The sequence below is a fragment of the Poecilia formosa genome, unplaced genomic scaffold (assembly GCF_000485575.1).
Source record: "Poecilia formosa unplaced genomic scaffold, Poecilia_formosa-5.1.2 Scaffold290, whole genome shotgun sequence".
Classification (NCBI taxonomy): domain Eukaryota; kingdom Metazoa; phylum Chordata; class Actinopteri; order Cyprinodontiformes; family Poeciliidae; genus Poecilia; species Poecilia formosa.
In genome coordinates, this window is record NW_006800229.1 from 294,098 (window position 1) to 310,054 (window position 15,957).

Genomic DNA, 15,957 nt, shown 5'->3' on the forward strand with positions numbered 1-15,957 from the left:
CTCTGTCTTTTTAGCTGAGTCTCTTGTACTGCTATCCTCACAATTCAGACTCATCAGATTTAAATGTCATTGTCCAGCCTGGAAATGCTCATTATAAACTGGAGAGAAAAGCTGTTTTCTCTGCAAAATCATCAGGGCAAATTTGCATATCTTTAATACAGATGTCATTTGCATCTTTTTGCAGTGCTCTTAACACCAGTTACAATAATTTCTATTTTGGGCAGGGCTTTCAATTTTGCTCCAGATTATTTCATAATTTTGCTGAGCTGTTCTTTTAGCCCTGGACTGCAGTATAGTGACTTACAGTTGCAGACAGCAAAACAACCAGCGTAGAGGTTTCGTGGTTATCTCTTTGGTTTTGGTTTTAAAGTGGTGCCTTATTTGTTCTGTGAAAGAGATTCTCAGATTGGTTTTGTAGCGTGAATGCTGCTGAAATGTGTATCTGTATTTTCTGTTGTTGGCCAAAATAAAATGGAGGAATTACACGTTAAAAGCTTTGTTTATAGAGTTTGTATACTTTATATTGTAAATTCTGAGTGTTACTGCAGACCCCTGGTACACAGGATGCTTGAAAAAGCTTTAGTTTTGCACTATACCATGCATGACATTAATATCATGGTTATGGTACGTTTACATTTGCACGCAGTTCAAGCTGCAAGATTGACAACCACAAGTAGCTTATTTGTTTATTGTAATGCAGCTAATTGCTACTAGCAACAAGAGGCACAACAATGCACCCAATTTCTTCACTAAAAATGTTTATGAATATATGGATATGTATGTGTTGCTTTTTTAATGAGATAAAAACCAACCAAAGGACAATTGAACTTTTTGTTTCATTAACGTTCAATATTTTTTATGTGTGTAGCAGCCACTTGGAGGCATAGTAACATTAGAATAAGTTTATGATTTTGGTTCCCAAATAATAAGCATAATGTAAGCCGCACTTCCTTTTACTATTGACTTCCCTTCCACTTTGTGGTTTGAAATAATCTCAAACTATTGCTATAATATCACTGTCTAAAGCTACGTTGAAAACAAGAAGTCAAGCTACAGGTTGTATGGATATTTTCTTCTAAAACTAATATTTTTCAATTTTGACTGAAAACATGTTTTTTTTAAAGCAGTAAAATGAAACTAAGTATTATCAGTACTTCAGTAGATTTGATTCTAAGATCCAAAGCCCCAATAAAACAGCTATCAGTATAAACGCATATAGCATATCCAAAAATAAATCTGCTCCCATCTCCTCTGAAAGGTGACACTGGCCCTGACAATTTGGAAAGGTTATTTTTTCTAGGCTCATTAGAGGCTGGCAAATAAAAGTCCCATTGTTAAATATCACCAGGGAATACTATGGAGAATGATAATGAATGTTTGTGATGTTCCTTCAGGCTGCCCTTTCCGTTTTAACCGTACTCGCTTTCAGAGCCGGGCCCAACCAGTGCTGAGTCTTCAGGACGTTGTCAGTCTGTAGACTCTTCCAAGTATACACGACGGAAACACATTAATGCTCCAGATCATAAGGGAGATGCATTTGTTGTTTGATTCAGTTTTCAGAATAATACAACAACACAGCTAAACCTCTATTATTGTGACCTACATTTTCCCATTATGCTGGACCTAAAAAACTTTCCAACTCCTCCCAATCTAAAAGGCACAAAGAAATAAACTCTCTCACCACATTAAACACTGCTATACATGCTGAAAAAAAAAACCCCTCCGGCAATGCTTTTATTCCATCTGTGCTGATCCGCACTAAGGTGACAGAAACACTTGAAGCATTTTAGAAGTCTGAACCCCTGCAGTCATGAGATTATTGAGTGAATGTCCCTCAAGGGTTGGCCTGTTGCTCTAATGTCTAATTCGTCACTGTTAGCATGTCTCCTTAGTGCTGAGGTGGGGATTCAGATGCTGATAGAAAAAAACCAAGATCAGCACCATCCTTCTTTGTCTGCCGAATCCAAGTGATAGACCCTTGACTTACGCTTTGTCTGCCTAGGGAGTTAATACCTGAAAAAAAAGTGTTGCAGGCAATGGATTCAATCGCAAAAACCAAAACACAACCCAGTTTTGTATTCATGTGCTCTGCAAATACAGCACCTGTGGTTTCTTTGTAGGAAAAATAAATAAATAAAAAGCCCTTCAGCTGCTACTCACTTTCTCAAACTCGACTTGGACATGGTGTTTATGAAAACTGCTGCATCGAGGTTAAAATAGGTCTTCCACTATAATGGAAGTTATCTTTTGTGTGTTTGAAATAAAAGTGCGTAAGCAGCTTGTGCTAAAGGTACTATGTGTGCACCTGGATTCAACTCATCATGTGGTGTATTTACTCAGACATCAGAAGCAGTTTAGGGCGCAGCAGAGCGATTACAGGTTTGGCACGGCCTGGCCGACTGTACTAGAAACACACAGCTGGCTTACTGGACTGCAGACTAAGCCAAACCCTTCAGAGAATGTTGTTTGGAGGAAACTGGACACTGAAATGCTCACCAAGCAGAGAATATTTTGTTTCTAATTCTCACTTGCTTTGAACCTAATGTGGACACATATGAAGTTTGGGGATAAAATAAAGGAAAGATGTGACTCTCAGATAATCCAAATTATTAAACCTGGATCCTCTGAGAAGATAAACCATTTCTTTGTCTATGATCTGTGGCACGCTTATGCATTAACCCCCATTCACACCAATATGCAAAATCCAGCAGCACCAATCAAATCAGTTTTCTTCAGAAATCACCTAAAGTCTATTAGCTATTCAGAAATCTGGATGTTACGACAGGGACACAAAATAGCAAACAGAATGGTTTAGATCAAATTCAGATGTGAATATTATGTAGCATAATTCAAAAAATTGTTGTTTACAGATGCTTTCCATTTAACTTGGTTGATCTTGAGCTATTTTTCTAAGTCAAATTGGCAAAACCATCAGTCCTAAAGACTATTTTGAAATCACTCAGAAAGGGCTTGAATAAAAATGCACACCACACTTTTCAGATTTTTACTAGCAAAAAAACTGAGAATCATGCTTTTTTTTTCTTACACCATTTTGTGTTAGTCTGTCATGTATGACCTACACTCATATCACATTAAAGGTCTGTGGTTGTAATGTGACACAATGTGAAGTATAAACCCTTTTTGCAAGGCAGTGCATTGTCTGTGTTGTTTGAGAAAAGTTCATGTTCTCAATGGGATTCAACCCAGATGAGAAAGATGGGAGATCGTTTTCATTTACCTCTGGCTGGAAAAGCAGCATAAAGGTCATGGTATTTATGATCACTGTGGACTTCTTTTTCTCCCTGTCTTCAAAGGATGGGTTTTTATAAAATAAATAAATAAATAAAAAACTGACAGTGAGTTTTATTTTTGAGTTAACCACATCCTAAAAATATCTATAAAAAGCAGAACAGAGTAACACTGGATATCATTAACAATGCATATATTTAATAATGTGCGTTATTCAAGGACTAAATATGTGAAAATAACACTGAAGCAAAACACTCCATATCCTCTGATGTTCTCAGGCCTGAATCTGCAAGCTCAAGAAATCTGTTCACAGCATTGAAAAAGACAAATTACATAAAAAAGCTAATCAGAGAAATATTCCTGCTGACGCATATTACATAAGAGAACAAGGATGATAATTTGTTTGGATTAATTGTATTTAATTCAGAGAAGGGGTGGGATGTGGCTGAATTCATGTTACTCTTCAATCTTATATTTGTTTTTCATTTTCTAATAAAAATAGCATGCCAACAGCAATTTTTTTGTTTAGCGCTTTTGCTAACTTTTAAAACATTTAGCTTCTCCTAAGTTTATTTCTAACACACTAACTTACTTGGCTGTCACTACTAGAACTATGCAACAAAATAGGCTTTACTGGTCTTACACAGTAAGTCATGATCAAGTTAGAGAAACTTCTATCATTATGTGTGTATCACATAAAAGTGAACAGATCGGTAAGTGAATCTTATTCATGCAGTTTTGAATTGTGCTCATAAATGATGAACAAAACAATTCCAGGTGGCAGTAAACACCTTCAAGACTGTGACATGTTTGGTAAGTTTTTCTTTTTCTTTTTATTTTTTCTTGGATTGAATCCACACCTCAGTTTCTTGTCTCCGGTGTTGTAACACCAGACGTCAGGGATAAGCAGACAGGATGTGTTGGTGGGAGTCTGCCACTTAGGTGCCACCTGAAATCCACATGAGGGATGCAGAGGACAGCATCAGGGGGCGAACCATCCTCATTCGACATCGTAGTTGACAGAGTCGTGGAAAGTAAAGCTCTGAAAGTTTCCCCTCACACTGGACAGCCGAGGAACAATTCTGAGTCTGTAACAGAGTTACAGAGTTCCTGAGCAATGCTTCACAGAAAAGACTCAAGCTGAGTCCGCCATTATCAGTAATAAAATAGCCAGGTTCTCAGAAAATGGAGGAATGATGTGTTGTTTTTTTCCCCTACCCTGTCTTCTCATTTAGATGAGTCACATTAATCAAGGCTTTTTATGGAGAAGAGTCGCTTTGGTCCCAGTACTTATTACTGCCATGTGCATGAAAGGTGCACAGCAGCAAATAATGTGCATAGAGAGGGCTTTTCACCCATAACAGTGCTGTGTTAAGCATGATCAATACATGGTATTGACTACGTTGTCATGATCCGTGTTTCTGTGTATTTATTTTAAGGTTTTTCTGTGTTCAGTTTCTGTCCTGAGTCTCTGTTGTTTCTGCGACTTCCCCGTTGATTGCTTCCCAGGTGTGTCTCATTCCTTGATTACCCTCCCTGTGTATTTAGTCCCACCTGCTGTCTTTGTCTCTTGTCGGATCCTTGTCGTATGTTGTGTTTACGTCATTCATTGTTGGTCTGCTTACAGACCATGCAAGCTGTGTTGGTCTAGCTCTTGTTTTCAGTCTTCAGGTTTTCAGTTGCTACCGTTATTTAGTTGTGTGCTAATCTTTCTGCCGTGCTGCCTGATCTGGACTGTTTTTGAGCATCTTCATTAAATTCATCATTTTCTTCTACAACCTGGGTCTCCGCGTTCATTCTCACCAACACCAACCACCACCTCATGACATACGTGAAGCAATTAAGAAGATTTTATCCTTATTACTGGGAGATAATGCACTTTTCTTGTCCACCTACTCAGAAAATAACTACAATGTCTCAGAGGTTAAAATATAAAGCGTTTCTTTTTCGTAAAATTGGTCACAGCGTTTAATTCCAGGTTAGTGAGTTCAGTGTTATTTTTTTCCCCTGAGAACCAGACTGAGAATGAATGCTTCAAAAGAGTCTCGACTATATTTAAAGCTTTAATAATGTGGTCAATACAAAGGAAGAATGCCTCAAAAAAGAAATAAACATGATTTTTTTTATATATAATGAGCTGATTTACAGGTATTTCATCAGTTCCCACACGAGAAATCTGAAATGCCAGGAAATTACTGCTGTGACCCATGATTAATTTAATTTAAGTTTAGTAATTTAAGTCTAGTTGTCATTTTTGATTAATCAAGGACAGTTTGCCCCTCTGCAAACAAAATGATGCAGGGCTGTTTCAAGAAATAAAGCGCAACAGAAAGAAAGCTGGATCTTAGGTGGTGACGATATTCTGCTTGGAGCATTAAACTTTGGTATCGATACATGAGATGGTTTTTAACTTTAAGATTTGTGTTGCGTTGCACTACTTTTTTCATCTTAAGAATAAAAAAATATATTGCCTTAAAGAAAAGCACCACTTTGCAGCCAAGAATACATGACAAGTTTGCAACATTTTGTTTTCTGTAGGAATTGTCTTTGACATCCCAAATCAAAGTAATCGATAAATGTTCAGAGAAAAACAGAGTAAAAATTAGTTATGGTAAAAGGATGGTTCTCAAAAAAATATGGATTTTTTTTTTTTATCTTTTTGGGTCTGTCTCCTTTCTTATTTCCAGGTATGTCATCATTTATCAATTATCAGTTATCAGCCTTCGGAATGAAAAAACTATCAGTATCTGCTTCTTAAAAAGTTATTGTACATCCTTAATGCAACAACTTTCAGATTTTATTTGCAGTGAATTTCTATTCCTCTTAGCACTTATGTGTCACTTTCTGTTTGTCTATCACACAAAATCGCAGTAAAATACGCTGAAGTTGGAGATTGTAATAAGACACATGCAGCATAATTTCTGATCTACGATCTGTGTCTGTATTTCTAACCCTAAAGTTTTGTTTCCTGTTAACATGACTGCTGCAGGCACTCACTGTTGGAGTGTCAAAAATAAACCCAGCCATCACTCTGCATCACCCCAATGTGAAGCTTTGCATCGCAGCACATCCCACTCTAAAATGAAACTCGGTGATACTCAGGGGAGAACATTCAGCAGGTTCTTCAACATCCCTTTTATTTACTGTCCTATTTCTGTTGAGTAATGGTCTGCAGCAGCCAGAAACCTCCAGCAACACACACACACACACACACCTACACACGTACACACACACGCAGACACACTCTAAATCCAGTGTGTCACCTTAAAAAATGCTGTGTGTATTACACTTTTTTTGCAACTGCGAAGGTCTATGATAGAAGTCGTGGATAATAAATGAGTTGCTAAATCTCATTAAAAAAATCCTCTTCTAAGACATTTTTTAGGTGTTCAAGCATTTTGAGATCTGTTTAAGAACCGAAGGAAGTCGTCAGCTTAAATGGGAGAAGGAAGACACAATCACTTCCAAAAATACAAACATAAACTAACTGTGATTTAACTAAATGAGAATAACTACAGAGCAGATGTAGGATAGTAACTTGTCTGTTTTAGTTCACCTGCAGTGCTTTCAGCTGCAGCAAGAGGCTGTTTTTTTATTATTAGTATTTTGAAGAACAAGACCTAAAGTAGATCTAAAAACAGTAATACAGTTATGATCACCAGGTGGCCATGAAAACAACAGTACATATATTAATAATGTCAAGCAAGAAAATACATGCAAACACACATTGGCGCTATTAAAGGAAACATACTTTTCAGAAAGCCAAAACAGCAACAACTTTTAATCCCACAGTCGGATGATTAAAGAGCTGCAAAAAGGCTTTGCTGAAAACCAACAATTACACATTTACTACACATTTACACTTCAGCTCTCCATCCATCAGAGAGATTTTGGGAGGCTTCAATAATAAAACCAAAATTAATTCTAAAATACCTGCGATATTTTGTATACTGCTGTATTTTTATTACTGATATTTACATGATTTGTTTGACGGACATGAACCAGTGACTATATGCTTTTGAAGGCCTTTATGTTCAGGAATTGCAATATTTTATTTGTAATTAAAGAAAATGTACTCAATGTAAAGATAAATAATCATTTTAAGCTCATTGTACAGAAAAACACATATTGGGTTGGATATTTGCAGCAGAATGGCTTGAAGATAAAGGTGCTTTATAATATGGAACATTTTTGTCAATTTATTTGTGCTGATTAACATAACAAATAAACAGGACATGAACTTACATGAATACAAACCTTCCAGCCATTAAATCTGCCTCATTTCTTACTCTGGTTACATCTTTGGTTCCTGAAAACCATTTCAAACTGAAAGTAATCATGCAAATAAATCACAGTCAGGTCATTTTCTCCTATTTTAGAGTGCTTTGACTGCTATTCACAATTAATTGTGAATTGTGTATGAATACTTGAACTTATTTATAAATTATATTTATATGTATTTGAAGTGACATGCTTATTAAAAAAACAATTGTTCTTCTCACTTCCTTTTCACCAACAATAATTTCTTCTGTCTTGATCCATAAACCTTGTCTCAACTTGAATAATTCAAGTTATAAAAGAAAACTGTAAGCTTTTTATTTAAAGGCCTTGTGACTAACTAAATGAATAAAACTGAATTATTAGAGTGTTTAAAGAAGTGTTATTAAAATTGTGTTGCTGGAATGATTCAAGCTCAGGACATCTGCTTTGTTTTATTACTTCAGATGAATTGTAGCCTTCAATCAACCGAACGTTTAACAGAAAACTTTTAAAGAAGGTTCAGAAACTCAGAAATGCAAACACAACTAAAATAAGCTGCAACCTTTAATCTCAATGTCAGATAATTAAGGTGCTGTGAAAAGGCTTTGCAGTAACACACTAATTCCTCATTAACGCTTAGTATATTAACAGGCCCATTAAAATTTTAGCACCTTTCAATACACGGAAATCCATTCCATCAGGTTAAAAATTCATTTCAACCCAATTATGCCTTTGCCATTTGATTCAAGTGTTGCAGAGTTTTCCAGTCGAGTGTAATGAAGGGACATAGGAAGCCTATCAAAATGTCCCCAACAATTTTTCAAACCGCAGTTTTTAAATGCAACATCACCCAACATTAGATGGATACTGGTCAAGTACTACAAACGGAAAACGGACACTCAAGCTGGAGCCTGTTTCCCTTCAGACCACTTCAGATTTATCTGTCACCAGTTACAGTTAACTAAAACTAACAAAATAACAAAACATGAAATTCAGCAAACATTTTCATTAACTGAAACAAATAAAAACATTAATTAATGAGGAAGAACTATAACTATCTGGAGCTATATTGCACTTTTCTAAAATTTGATGTAATATCCTTCGCGATTATTTTTATGAATCTATTTATTACTTTTCCACAGTATTTATAAATGTCCTGTGGTGCTTTAGAAATAACAAGAAGGCATCAGCTGTTGCTATTTTAATTCATTCTCATTACTTTGATTACTTTCTTGATGACCAGGGTTGAATAAAACCCAATTGTTAAGCTCTTCCTTTGGTACGGAATGATGTGCATGACAATATTTATTTTTCTTTCTGAAGCAAAGAGAATAAAAAATGTGGTCTGGGGCTCCAAACTAACCCAGAGAAATCAATTTGCAGGTTCATGGTAACCTGAGACTTTTGGAAATCCAGCAGCTGCAGAATAATTTCTCAGGTAATACAAAAGCTGGGTCTCCAAGAAGACACAGGCTGAATTTTTTAACAACAAATGAAAAATTGAGGAGAAATTTCAGCTCAAAGAAACTAAAGCCACATTTTAAGAATCTGTGAATGTGAAGGTATGAATGGTTGCTTTTTAAATTCTATTATATTCTGGCTTTTCTCAGGCTGACAGTGCTACTCTGGTTTATATTAAATACTAAGATAATACCAGTACTTCCTGCATTGCAAAGATGTTGCATGTAATGCACCAAAAATTAGCTTAAACTGATAAAAAAAGGTTGTTTCATTCACATTTCATCCACCAAAAGGTTTTTGTGTTTTCAGACTACTGTTGTTTTGCTCTCTCTTTCAATCTTAAATATCCTGCAGATGTTTTTTTTTTTTTTTTCATAAACAAAAAAAGGTCACTCTGTCTGAAAAAAAGCACAACGAGTGGCACAGATGGAGGTCTGAAAAACGTCTTTTGGCTGCTAGTGCTGCTGTGCAGGAAGATGATTGATCTACACTAAATCCCTCTGAGGTCTTCAAGCAAATCTAAAAAAAACAAAAAAAACACGCTGCACGTATTACACCAAAAGTAAAACAACTGAGTCATTACAAGAGTACCACAAGATTTATCATCCAAGTCAGATTTATCCTCCACGTAGAGCTCACTGAAAATGAAAACATTTTTTTCTCAGCAGTTGAAATAACTGCATATCTCCTCCCATCCAGTTCTACTTTAATTAAAAACATGAAGACACAAAGGAAACCTACAATGAAATACAAAACAATGACGTGTCAGAGCAAACGAAATGCTCATTTATTTCAGGTTATTAGATGTTAGATGATTTCTGTCAGAGCTTTTTATTGATCTCACTGAATTGATTTTGCTGAACGGGTCATGTTCACATAAATGAGTCCATCTTTACCTCACATTAAGCATCTTTGAAGCACAAATCGAGACGGAGTGGGGACCGTTTGCACCTTGACACCTTTAATCTATTACTGATGTAGCATTCTGGATGTTTTGTTTTATATGTATCCATTTACATAAATGTATAAAAGCAACCTGTTAGCAAATGTGAGACTCCATAGGGCAGTTTTTATTTTTTCAGAAGTAATCTCTGGTTTTAGAACAAACTTGTAAATAAAAGCTTATTATTTATTCAACCCTCTGACCTGAATTTAATCAAACTCTCTGTGCACAGGTGCACATCTCTACTTTGCCATGTCATACTGTTTTTACTTTTGCACAAAATGCTATGAAATGGGGGCTTCATGGTGGGGATTTGGTAGCTCTGTTGCTTTGCAGCAAGTAGCATGTGTGGGTTCTCTCTGGACACTCCGACTTCCTCCCACTCCCCAAAAACATGACTGTTAGAGTAAATGATCTCTTTAAATTGCAGTGAAGCATGAGTGTGTGTGCATGGTTGTCAGTTCTGTGTATCTTTGTGTTGTTTTGTGATTAATTGGTTCAGGATGTATCCTGCCTCTCGCCCGCTGACCACTGGAGATAGGTACCATTTTATAGTCAAAGTTGTACCAAATTTTTATAGCTTCAATTGAAAATGCATACATTTATATTTGTCTACAGTGCTCAAGTTGACCACTTAGTGTCTTATTTACAGCAAAAGCACAAATAATTTATATTTCTTAAATAATTGCACATAAATTCAGACAGTAAGTGGTTAAAGTTGCTCCTGATACATGTAGTCAGTAGTCAGAAAGCTCAACAAAGTGTTAAAAAGAACGCTTCACCAGAGACTGTATATTTTATTTTTGTTTACAGTTCTTTCAAATATAAAACTGACAGCAGAGCTTTCAGCTGCCAAGCTAGTTTTGGGTTTAGGCTGAAAAGCCAAGCACCCAGATTTATTATAAAGACGAGTCCAAGATAAAAGGACTGAGTCCAAATGTTGGTTGTTAACATTATTAGATTTTTTTTGCTTTAAATTAAGAGCATCATTTTAAGAATATTTTGCATGTGAAATTTAATGTACTTTTAAATAGCTCCATAAAAATGGCATTACTAACAATACTGGATAAAATATTGACATCACTTCTCCTCTTCTGGATAAGGGAAATATTCTCTAAATCATTGGAAATGATAAACATCTGAGACCTTCTTTATGGTTATCTGTTGGATCTCAGAGAGAGTTAAAAACCAAATTAAATTAAATTAAATTAAGTAACCTAATCCAAACATGGAGAACTACTTCCTGCTCAGACACCTTTTACTGATTCTGCCAGTCCTTCATACACAAACTGGATGAATGTCGCAGATCTATACAAGGTAAGCCTGAACAAATCGGTGATTTTGACAGAAACACACCAGAAATAGTCTCTTTGCCAGTTATAGATTTTTCAGAGCACTTTGTTCGCCAGCTACATAACACACCAGACAGCTCCATCTAATTACTGTAAAAACGAGCATCATCGAGGCTCCTTAAGGCCTGGGTTAGTCCTGGCAGATCGTCGGTGCCCCGGCCAAACCAGACAGCTTAAAGGTCAGTGGCTGTGTACTCTTGAAGTTTTTAAGGACTTCAGACTGAATCATTTATTGATTTTGGTATTAAAATGGATTTTCTCAAAATGTACTGTAGCAGCCTGCGCTGAGTCGGCTGCTGTGCCTGCCTCTAACATCATTGTAAATAACATTTAAGATGTAATCACAACGAGATTATTGTTGTGCACCTTTTTGCATGCATTTGCAAAGGAGTAATCAGACAATTGTTAGTTATGGTCTGACACTGACAGGAGATATTTGAGGTTTTCTGAAAAAACAAAAACCCCAAAGAAAGAAAATCTCAATATATTTGAACAGCAAAAAAAAGGAGCTTCTTCTGATAAAACCCTTCAGCTATGAGGTAGTAAATAATGTATTTGGTAAATAATTTATTACAAAGGTCTAATGATAAGAAAAACTTGCCCCCAGAACTGTGTCTAAAACTCTGCAGGGGAACTGAAGGAAATATACAGAAATAATGATCACGCTTCCCACTGTAATGCTTAAAAATAACTGAATAACATTATAATTTTATTACAGTATGTAGAAATTTTAAGAACCTAAATAATCAACTACAGGTTATAAATTAATAAAGTGAAAAAAGTCAAACATTTGCATTCATTGACTTTGCATATTTTAATCTTACACAGACATGTAGAGATCTTTAATGAACAAATATCAAGCAAAAGACTAAGTCTGCTCACATGCATGAATCCATCCATCTGTCCTTTTTTCTGCACGTTTACAGCTTACAAGATCGCAGGGGGCAGGTGACTATCTCTAGCAGCTCCACAACGGCAAACGACTTGATGAAAATCTGCCTACTCGCAGATTTCTTTTATGGAGCATATCTAAAATATTCAAAAGAAAATGCAGCTTGGCAAGCTGAAATACCTAGACGCAACGCTAGGTGTTTATTTTCTATTCCACTATTTGGCTGTACCCTCATGAGTGGAGATAAGGAAAACTGTAGATATCAGATTTTGAGGTGGTGCTAAGAAAGTTTCCACTTAGTCGTGGAGGGGATGGGAGAGTCAGAACAAATCTTTCTCCAGCTCATCTCGATCACTGTGTTCAGGCAGCAGGCAAATGCAACCGAGTTTTTCACAGCGTCCTGAACGACCCAATTCCAATCTTTTCATCCACTGAAAATAGGATCCGTACCACATCTACATGTGGGACTAAATTGGATACGTACCTAATAGTTTTCAAAACGTTTGCAGTGTAGACAGTCGTGTCGCATTTTATCAGATTTTTGTGTCATTAACTTGACACATGCATCATAATTCTGCACCAGAAGAAGCCAGATGCACTAAATCAGGATGACTGAAAATTATAATTATAAAAATTACGAACTTATGAAAGACGTCTGTGTCACTGAAGCGCATCACATCACTGGTTTGGACTTTCCTACTGAAGTTGCTGTCATTGGTCCACAAAAGACCAATCTATTAGTTTTTGCTTTCTTTTTTCTTGATTTGTTTTGTCTTATTATGATCTTGTGACAACGCTGTCAGCTCCCATTGTTGAATAACTTTAAAATTGATCCACAGACGGCTGCATCCACTGTTACATCTGTAAACCAGTGTGTGACATGTTCTCCTGTGCATGGCGGTCGCTTTGCATTCGTAAACGGTTGACACAAAAGTCTGACATTTAGTGAGCAGTATGAATGACAGCACAAAACAAAAACAAAAATCAAATAAAAAAATCAAATATCAACAAAAAATTGTAATTGATCAAGACCTGCTGTGAGAATGTAGCCAAAGATTCTCTGGACTTTGAGGCGGCTTCCCAATTTCACTCTTCTGTAACAGATTAACTCCTTTTTCACCAGCACTGGGTTTGTCCTCCAACATAGTTGTTTAAGAAATGAGAAGCTTTTCGTTGCATCCGACCAGGCAAATATTTACTATATTTTGTCTGTATTTTGTTTCTTCCTTTCTTCATTTTTATGGGTTTTTTAAGGGAGCTTTACTGACATTTGTCCTGGTGCGGCCCTGTGAAGGCTCTGCCAAAGGATTTCAGTTCTGTTGATGTTTGGACTTTGAATGGTCCACTGCTGGTCCTTTTGCTTTTCAGCCATTCTCCCATAGATTTACTGCTGTGCTTTGGATTGTTGTCCCTATGACCCAGTTTTGGTCTGGCCTCAGCTTCAATCGGACAGATGGGGTCACATTTAAGAGTTTGGTGTACAGCAGAGCTCAGAGTCGACACACTGACTGCATGGAGTCCAGCTCCTATAGCTGCAGAACAAGCCCAAATAATCATCTCTCCTCAAAACTTGGCTTTTTGACGTGCGTGTTTTGCATTTTGGCCAAACATCCCTACTTTTTGTCTCGTTTTGTCACAGCACATTATTCCACAGGTATTGTTTCTTCAGAAACAACTTTAAAACTCGTACAAACAATACACAGCTGTTTGATTCGTCTTTCTCCTGTCTTAACAGTAGACTTGCTAACTGAGGCCTGAAGAGTCTGAATCTCAGCTCTAGATTTTATTTTTCATTTCTCTAAGCCACTGGAGTCTCAAAATTGTCAAGCTGAGAGCACTTGAGGGCCACAATCTTTTTTTCTCAATTAAAACAGGAAAAATTTATTTCTTAAAACATTTGTTTTTTATGTGCAATATTTTAAAAATAATAAAGTAACATTTTTTATTTTATTTTTTTTTACAAAATGACTAAATCATTGCTGATAAAAATGTAAACAAATATGGCAGTTACTGAAATAAATGACAAGTAAATCTTTTTCCAAAACACTGAGCTAATTTTCCTCCTTTATTATATTATTTTTATTATTATTATTATTATTATTATTATTATTATTATTATTATTATTATTATTATTAAGTTGGGCAAAAAAATTGTTGGAAAGCACTTGCTGTGTTTAGCAAAGTGCAATCAATGAAAACATAAACATTTTTAATAAAAGAAGCACCTACAGTAAAAGAAATACCTCAAATTCTTTTAAGAAGATTAAAATAGGTTATTTTTCAAATGCTTGCTGAGCTCAAAACTAGCAGAATAAATTTGCTGACTTTTAGTTGCAATATGTTATGCAACTCTCCTGCATTTAAATATACAGTTTCTTAGTCATAAACATTTCATATTTTGACATTGCATATTTGAAACACGAAAAGAAAAAAATAGCATTTTGTTTCAATCTGTCATAACGAAGAACTTCTGCAAAGCCCAGGGTTATAAGAGTAAAAAGTATGTGAAAGGACAGATTACTAATGGTTTGCAATGATGAATAGATTTCTTTTTATTAACAATAAAACTTGGGAATTAAAGGAGGTTGTGCTCGTGTTTTACTGTGAATGTGTTTTTAAGATGTTACATCTACTGCATGAGTTTTAATTACACTTTCTCCTAGAAGAAAAAAGCACCACCAAGCTAATTAAAATATCTACTGCACAGTTTGGAGACTCATATAAAGCACTGAGTCTTTCCTTCTAATCACAATATAATTAGGGGACCTATTTAATTAAAAAGTCACTGAATCTTGAATAAAAATTGTAGCTATATATTATATGATGAAAATTTAGGTAATGTTAACCCAACTTTAGAATTCAACTCTTTTCAAGTAGTGTTTTAAAAAGGTCTCAAAAATGTATAATATAATGATATTGTACATATTTGAAAACGAAATCATGGTGGAGATTTTGCAGAGTATTCTTATAAATACTTTTTAACTTTTTACAGAATGCTGCTATTTTGAATGATTGGTTTAAAGTAGTATGAACTTTGGCAATGTGCTAAATACTTAATCACCTGCAAACTTTAAAGGAGGCCAGCTTTTTGTACATGCATTTTTACAAACAATAATATAAAGGTGTCTACTGTAGTCTATTTATAAGCATGCTGTATGTATTCAAACCCAGTTAAAGAAATAACTAGTAGATGAAGTTGCTACATGCCATAGCAGTAAAGTTGCCTATATTGGCAAAAGATAGGGTGTGATTAAAAATAAAATACAATTCTAATTATGTTAGATTTTAAACATTTATTCATTTATATTTATATATATTTTTTTAAACAACCTAACTAGGAAGAAAAGTAAGCAGTGGTGCAAGAGTAAAGTAACCCTGGGAAAATTTTACCTGCGTGACTCACTACAGTAGAAACGTTCATTATGGTAGCTGATAATTGGCAACAAGAAAGCAATATCCTCAGCAACATCATCTAATGAACATACACACTGTAATAATTATTTCCCGAAATGGTTGTCACCTGTCAAAACTAAGTAGAGTGAGAAATAGAGAAGCATTAAGACGCACGCCAGATGTGTAAGAGTTTGCAAACAAGCTTTTAATTTGGCTGTTGTAAATTGCCAGTATTAAAAACGCCAACACTGAAAACTAGAAATCACACTTTACAAAACGCACTGTTTTCTTCCAGCAAAAAAGCTACCTGCGCTAAAATGGTAAGGATATTAATATGAAAGAAGGAACAGCAAGTAATCTAGTTTATTTCTGAACATTTTTAGAGCTAAAATATGTTTGATATAGCA